Below are 8,891 nucleotides of genomic sequence, written 5' to 3' on the forward strand. Positions count from 1 at the left end.
GCAGTGCTTCACTAAAACCTTCCCTTAACATGAGTCTCTGTAAATAAAGTGGTATTTACTGTTAAATGCATGAATGCTTCACCAGTCATTATTACAGAGTAACTATACGGATGCAATCTCAACACGGATGCATTTCTACCTGTCCTTATAACATCAGACACTCCTGATATTAGATTAACAATTACAAAGATCATATTAAGCCATACCCATTTTTCCCCAAAATTTAGACATCTAGAAAAGATAATTAAGGCTTTTCTCATTCCATTTAATATATTTAAGACTTTTTATCTTCTTAAATGGAATAAAACTGAATGTAATTGAAGGACCCGTGTGGACCCTGACTTGCTAAACATGCACATCTTGAGTCTGGTGTCTTTAAACGCAGTTTTTCGTTTATGCTCATCTTTAAGTCTCTTCACTGCCCAGTTCATCTGGGAGGCCAGCTCAATGGTTAGAGTACAGGCCAGCATACTTCTAATGCGCGCCTCAACTGATGCTCCTCCCACTATAGCAAGATAGGCCAACCTAGAAGGGTGTCAGGCACATCTTAGCACAGAGCATTGACAGATTACAAAAAATGCCATTGGAACGTATTTGATTTGGCAGAGTTAGAAGAAGCAGAGCGGCTGTTCCAATGCATCGGGGTGGTCCATAACAAATGATCTTTGAAATAGACACAAGGGAGTGGGTTGGAATCATATTCCCCAGGGCATTGATGGCACAAGCATGGGTCACAAGTGTCTCTGTCTCTGCTGATGTGGATGACCCTACCTGTCAACCACCGCACCTGGCAACAATATTTTCTGGGTTTTGGACAGTTGTAACCCCAGTTTCATCCATGTTCCACATGTCTTTTGCATGAAATTTGTGCTTATCTAGCACCTTGCTGAGATTGTCAAAAAACTTGGAAACATCATGTTGATTAAAACTTGTGGCTCTTGATAAACTGGTAGGTTGTGGGGTCCGTACAGAAAGACAGGGCTGACTCTTCATAAAAGCTTGGCCATGGAATTGTCAGTCCAGGTTTCAGGATAATTACAGTGGTAATGCACAGCCAGTTTTAATGCAAATCAAGAAACCTGCTTCTAGTTCTATCTATTTTTACCACAACCAGGGGGAGTACCCTGGGTTCGGGCCAAAATTCTGAGCTCGGAGCCCTACCCCCCCGGACAGCATGCCAAATACGCTTAACCTTTACTCTGTTTAATTATATGTAAATGTGAATTTGTGAAATAAACATTTAAGATGTTTGTTTTGATCAACATTGTTATATTGTATTTTTGATTGTTCTTTCTGTATGTACATACACTTTTTCATTGAAATGTCAAGATAATGAAATTGTCCCTTATTAGAATAATTTACAAGAAGTAACAGAACAAGTAAGGAATAATTGACGATAGGCCATTGAAATAATTCAGACCAGATGTGGTAACACAGCCACGACACGAAGCGGAATTCGAATTTGGAGTCAATTATTCAGCTTATACTACAGTTACCACACCTCAAGACACTTCGATGGTGTATTTCAAGAGATTTGTCAGGTTTTTGTCCTTAAAACACTTATGTGTGAGACTAATTTCTTACGCATCTCATCCCAAGACTCTGTTTCTAATTCCAAAACGTCATTTCAGAGCTAGTAACGGAGGCTTGAGCCTTGATAGCAGAATAATACCATTGATACAGTTATTAATGCACTTATTAATGCAGAGAGAGCGCATATGTGAATTAGCCTACTGGAGTGTCTGTGCCTCTCTCAAGGCAGCACTGTCTGTACTAATATCGAAACAAAACTATAAGTTTATCTACCTCAAGAATCGCACAGTTATTACCTCACTGGTGAGTCATTTTACTGACTAATTCGTCAGAGCAGCACTGACAAAACGTTTCTGTGCGAGTGTGTGTCCGTATTAATGTTATACTGTACATTTGAAAGAAAGAGAGAGAGAGAGAGGATGTGCTTTCAGGACACAATAAAATGTATTTTGTGGAAAAAACCATGACACTAATTTGTCCTTTTCATCCTATAGTTTACTATATTTATTTGCTTGGTCGGTGTCATTGTGGGTTTTGTTTCTTTTGCTGTTATAGGACGTAAGGACCTTTTGAAATAACTGAAATCATTTGGCGAAGTGATATGGAACTGTAATGTGTTCAAGACCTGCTAGAACTACTTTAACCGTGTGTTTCCCTGAATATAATTGCACGCCTTAGAAAGTTGGTCAACCAATCAGATTTGAGCATTCAACAGCCCCGTAGTATAAGTAAAAAATAGTTTTTGAACACACCATCTACATTATCTCTATTTAGTCTTAGTGGAACATAATCCTGATACTGTCCATGGGGATCACTGAAACAATCACGTATTGTCCACACACAGCAGCTGGGAATGACCACTCTGTGCCCCTGCCCCTGCGCCCTGTATTGCCAAACAACAAATTGACAGTAAGCAGCATAATGGAACTGTGTATTGCTCTCCCCAGGCTCCACAGCGTCAGGAACAGCTCCAATATCAATCCAGATACATCTGGCTAAATGTATACACCTCCATAAGGGGAAGTCTGGAAATGCAGTGCTGCTGCACTTGTTGCCCACAACACTTACGTTCTTACAGATGGCATCTCTGCAGTTACTGGAGACACATCAAGTATGCTGACCAGATGGAGGAGAATCTGAAGCTGTAAATTGCATGATGTCAAACATTTGACTGGGGTCCTGGGTAAGATAAATCTCCAGAATATGATGACACTGTTCTAAACTCAGTCGTCGAATTCTGCTCTGTGAGGCAAAACATGATTTAAAGTCATCTATATCGTTTTTAATAAACACACACCACATCTGAAGTTAAACTCTTTAGCTTATTATAATGGACTGCCTAGGCCCTTCTCATTAAGCTTTCTCTTCCCCCAACTGCACTCCAAAAAAAATAAAGCCATTATTAAAAAATAGTCTGCAAAAACATCTGTCCTAAGCAGACTAAACAACATATGTCTGTCCAAAACATTTATTAAGCTCCAATGAACAGTATTCTTTTGAACTTTATTAGTGCAGTTGCTTCAAACTCTCTTGCATGTTTTCCAAACTTTGTTCTAAAACTGTTAAATCCTCAATCCTTGCTCCTTTGCAATGTAGTATGAGATCTCTCTGCAAGACTTTATCCAGTGGGTGTTCAGACATTGCATCCTGGAGCATGTGCAGTTACCGGAGATCTCTTTAAGGTTTTCAACAATCATATCTTTGTTGATAGATTATCATTGTTCCACTTGCCCCTTGTCCATGTCCAGATGTTTACAGTTTTTCTCAATTGCTTAAACACATTTCTTGAAAATTGTACCAGTAACATTTAACATGAAAAACATACAGTATACAAAGTAGAACACTTTATGAACAAAGAATGCAACCATTTGCAAGAATTACTGTTTGCAATTACATTCACTCCAGCTGAATAGTGCTTGTATTACGCATAATTTTAGTAATTCCCATAGGTTTCACGCTCGCACCAAAAGCACGCACACCACTGATCTATATAAGTGGTGCACACATAAAGCCGCCTTTAAAACAGGCCTCGAGTACCAAACTGATTGTTTTTTTAGGCGTATTTCGCTTAAATAGTCAAATATACACAACACTATCAACGTATTCAGGTAAACAGTCAGTTTGGGAATGTAAATAGTTGAGAACGACAGCATATAGACAATTAGTATTTGTTTTTCTATTGCTTGTAATTAGTTCCTTCTTATTTTATCAGTTAGTGTTTACTTGTCTTCACTAAGCTTAAGGGTGTACTCACACTAGGCACGGTTGCCTTGAACCGAGCCCGAGCGCGATTATCCAATATTGGCCATACACAGACAAAGAACTATGTTGTGTAGAACTAGGCCCTTAAAGCAGAACTCAGTAAGATTTGCGAAGCTCCCCCTACAGGTTCCTTCAGTGAATCACACTGTCGTAAATACTCCAAGCGCAGCTCTGGACTACAACGACTACAACGCTCACCAGCGCGGTAGTTTTGCAAATACAGTACAAGAAATCTCGATGGAGGAGGGTAGTTTTCGAAATTGTCTTATAAAGTCATAATATATACATTGTTTTTGAATTACCGTAAAGCATTTTGTCACTCGCGTGAACGTGAACATGAGGCGAGATTGTGTCGGGTCGGCGAAGCTCAACTTGCAAGTGCTGTTTTCTGGCGTAGACGTGCCAGAGGAGGTTAGTGCTCGCCTCAAACACACCACTACAAGTCAATTAACCATCGTAAGGACTTAGAAAACTATTTATGAAGGTAAAAAAAGTTACTTAGTTCTGCTTTAAATGTTGCGATAAACCTGGTGGTGTCTCCGCACGGGTACGGTAGGAATAGTGCAGAGGAGGATGAGGAGTGACTTGATGTGAATGTGAGGGTTTCATGGCATCAAACAGTCTGTTCATAATTTGCAGGAACATCATGTTTGTTTGTTGGCGTTCCTCCCTCTGTGGCTGTTGCCGATGCTCCTCCATCTCCACTTGAGCTTTCATCCAGTGTTCAAGCATTTCTTTCTCTTGCTGGTAACGCAGTTGCTCCACTTGCATGAATTCATCATGATGGTGTTTCTGCATGTCTATAAAGGCTGCCATCATGTCACTCACATCTGTCTTTCTCTTTCTCTTCTTGCCCTGTTCTGACGGTGTTGTTTCAGGTGCACTATTATCAGAGGTCTCCTGTGTTTCATCACCAGTGAGTGATGTGGCTGAAAATAAAAGCAAAATGAACACTGCAAACACTAATATAATAACACACAACGACTATATGCAGATATTGAAGCATCAGTGACAGCATAGGTGTCAAATAAAAGAGCTAATATATGCTAACGTTACTCACTGCTCTGTGATCTTGCCAGTCCTGCGTCCTCTGTATCGTTAACAGATGGTGCAGACTCCAGAACATTTGGTTGGCTACTTGGTTTAGAGCTGATTATGTTGTAGACAGCATCATACCACTGGAATTTTTCCTTTTCATTCGATGAGCTGCCAGATTTACGGAGTGCTTCCTGTACCTTCAAATACTGAGCCTGCAGTTTTTTCAGGTTCTCACAACATTGTTCAGTGGTTCTCTGGTAACCACGAGCACAAAGATATTCCCACATTTTAGAAAATATCTCAGAGTTTTTGTGTGTTTTGTCTAGTTGTTCCTGGATACTTTCATCAGCCCAGATATCAAGCAAAAGGCCTTTGCACACTGAGTCCGAAATTCGCATGCGAAATTTCGCACGTTAAAAAATAAATTCGACCTCACGTTATGTCAATCACGTTTGCACGCTGCCTCCGAAACTTTTGTCCGTCATAAAAATATTCGGATCGGGTTCGATTTTCTGAGTTTTTCGCATCCGTGGCATGCATTTTGAGAGACGTTTCAGAGCCACCATACAAGCAAATGCCAAATTCATGTCATCTATAGCACAAAGCAGTAGCACTGAATGACAAACAACGTGAGGAATACAAAGAGACAGAATATAAAGTCAGATTGTGGCAGTAGCAAAGCATCAAACTGAGCCACTGACATCCTGAAGTAAACTTTGAAACGCTCAGGATAATCACGCAGCTCCTTGATGAGGTGAACTCTGCTTTCTCTCTATGCAATCTCGGGATTGGAGGGACCCAAAATTTTCTTTTCTTTTCTCTTTTTAAGAAGAGAGGACACTCATTCTCACTGCTTGAAGACTTAATTTTGTATTGTTTTGCGATTTTCTTCGCAACGGATTCATTAATATGCATCAGACTCAGTGTGCAAGGTCTCTGTGCGTGAAGAATTTTTAGGATCAAGAATACGAAAAAACGCATGCGAAAATTTCGGACTCAGTGATCCCTAGTGATCCTTTGTCACCATTTTGAACAAGTCGCTTTTGGTGACGTCACATCTCTAGTTCCGTGAACTGTGCTTGAGCCCAACTGAACCATGCTCTGGCCTACCTCTTCCAAGTGGGCCAGGGCTGGCCAAACGAAACGCACCAGGGCACAGAACAGAATGATCACACTTGTCAAACGAACCGGGCTTTAGGGCAAATGTGCTCGCGCATGGTTCAGAGTGCCTAGTGTGAGTACACCCTAATTTTTTTAACTTAAGTATTAGTTTTTTTGTCATATTAAAACTGGCAACAAGAACTATAATATTATAATATCAAAAATTGATGATATAAACTTTATTTACTGCAAAAATAACTGTTGTGATATATATTGTTATAGTGAAATCAAAATCTTATATGACGACATGAGAAATGTTATCATATTGCCAACCCCTAGGCAGTATGTATTATTTCAAGGACTTTCTGTTATTATTTCATTGTTTGGTCACTGTTTTTAGGTGAAAATTGGCCCAAACAGGTGCATCAGTGCCGAACAATTTGGCCACATAAATGGACAGATCCTAAGAAGGCCACAAAAGACCTCCTGCTGGCAGTGTTTGGAAGAACAACACTGGGAACACGATGCTACACAGGAAAATATTCTAATGCCTTTAAGGATTATTTGCCTTGTCCCTTATTGTTTTAGACTGGTTTATGGAAAAATTACCTGTGGGGACATCAGTCCTCATGCAAAACTAAGAAATCATGTGTGGAAAGATGGCATTAAAAAACAAAACACGTGGGAAAGTACAAAGTTGTGCGGCATGTCTACTTCCAATAGCAGCTTCCTCAGATGGATGTCAAAGGATCATCAGCAATCGACAAGATGATTGTGTCTTTTCACATTAGAAGATTCTTTGATTTGCAAAGATGGTGAAGCACCAGTACATTGCACAAAGAATGAGAGAGCTTGACCAATTCATGTTAATTGCTAAAGATATGGACAAGACTGTCAATGGTCTTGAAGATTTGTGTGCACCATCAAAATTTCAGCTTGTTGTCAATATTGCCAAGCGTCTTACACAGTTAAGTCCATGCAAAAATGAATATGGAAAACCTTCAGCAGCAGTCAAAATTGAATTCGGTCTCAAAGGGGCTGTGGAGGACATGATTGGGCAGGCTCTTATGAATTATGGTAATTTGGCAGAGAAGAAATTACATGAACCCTTACCAAAAATGTGATTGCTCTGAGAAACTATGTCTCAGGATGGTAGAAGATGAAGCAAGAGAGGAACTGATGCAGCAAATGAGTTTAAGAGCATACAAGGCATTAAATGAGACTGTTCTGGCACAGGTCATTATTTTCAACAAGCAGCGTGAAGGGGAAGCATCACATTTGACTCTTGAGATCTACAAGAAAGCAAGCTCAAGTGCCATTAATGAGGACATCTATGAAACCTTGTCCCTATTAGAAGAGGAGCTAAGCAAGATATTTACCCACATAGAAATAAGGGGGGAATAGAGGAAAGCCCTGCCCTGCATTCCATACGAAAGGGCTCATCCCTATGCCCTAATCCCTTTTTATCCAAGTGTTTATCCAAGGTCTCACTCTGAGCTGGCAACATTACCTTAGAGTAAAAATGGCAAGAAAAATATTTTGGTATTAATTTTCAACTCAGATGCTGAATCCAACAGCTACAGTGACAGGCTGTCAGACAGTGATGAGGAAGCCTACGTCCCGGAAAAACTTACAGGCTGTGATCATTCCGAACGGCCGACAATGGTGTCTCTGCTAGTCAGGACACTGTTGTGGATTGTTTCCTTCCGACCTGGATGTCCGATTCATCCTCTCCACCAGACCTGGATTTTGACAACACAACCAAGGCATTCAAGATAGTCTGACAAATCCTTCTGAGGCAGAATGTTTCAGATTTTGTTTTGAATGAGCAACTTGTGGAGCAAGTGGTACAGGAGACCAACAGGTATGCTCATCAGCTGAAAGAGTCTGCTACTGTCCCTGGGAAGCTGGCAAAGTGGGCTGAAACAACTGTAAATGAAATGTACACATTTCTGGCAGCAGTTATTGTGATGGGCTTGGTGAGAAAAGGTTCTTTGCGGGATTACTGGACCACCGATCCGGTAACACAGACCCTGTTTTTCTCCACTCTCTTCATTCTGGGTCACTCCTGCTGATGGCCCTCCACTTTCCTGACAATGCTACAGCAAACCTCAGAGATCCTCTGAATAAAATTAAAAAATTATAAGTGTTTTCACCTCTCTGATGGCTGCTTTTGGGCAGATTTTTGTTCCTCACATGGACTTGTGTATTGATGAGTTACTGCTGCTGTGGAAAGGCCGGCTTGGATTTCGGCAGGAAGAGGTTTGGGATCAAGCTCCTCATGCTGTGCAATGACTGGGTATGTCATCAGTGTGAAAGTGTACACTGGCTCCAGCACAGACATCACACACACTCGAGGACTTCTGGTGTGTCCGGCTCAGTAGTGCAGACACTGCTGGAGCCATATCTGGGGAGAGGGCATTCACTGTTGACAACTGGTACACCAGTTCTACTCTCTTCGATCACCTGCTGAGAGCTAAAACTGGGGCTTGTGGAATTGTGAGGGCCAACAGAAAGAGCATGCTGCACTTCCGTGACAAGATGTCCAGTGGGGAGGCAGACTTCAAAAGTTGCAAGGACATGCTGGCAGTGAAGTGGCATAACAAGCGCAATGTCCACATGCTGACCACAATATGTGCTGGACTACAATTAAGAATGAAGGATAGTTTTGTTGGCTGTGACCACAAGACCTTAAAAATGGTATAAGAAATTGTTCTTCCATTTTGTGAACCTTGCAATAAACAATGCATTCATTGTGTACAAGGTGAAGAAGGATTTTAGCCTGACTTTCCAAAGGTTTCATCAAAAACTTGTTCGCCAACTTGTGAAAGAAAACCACGCTCCCCGGAAGCCATCTACTGTTGGTCGCCCTCCTGTTGACAAACCACTTTGTCTCACTAGCCATCATTTCCCCTCAGAGATCCCTTCAACTGCCCAACAGTGGAAGAACACAGGCA

The sequence above is a fragment of the Megalobrama amblycephala genome, linkage group LG14 (assembly GCF_018812025.1).
Source record: "Megalobrama amblycephala isolate DHTTF-2021 linkage group LG14, ASM1881202v1, whole genome shotgun sequence".
Classification (NCBI taxonomy): domain Eukaryota; kingdom Metazoa; phylum Chordata; class Actinopteri; order Cypriniformes; family Xenocyprididae; genus Megalobrama; species Megalobrama amblycephala.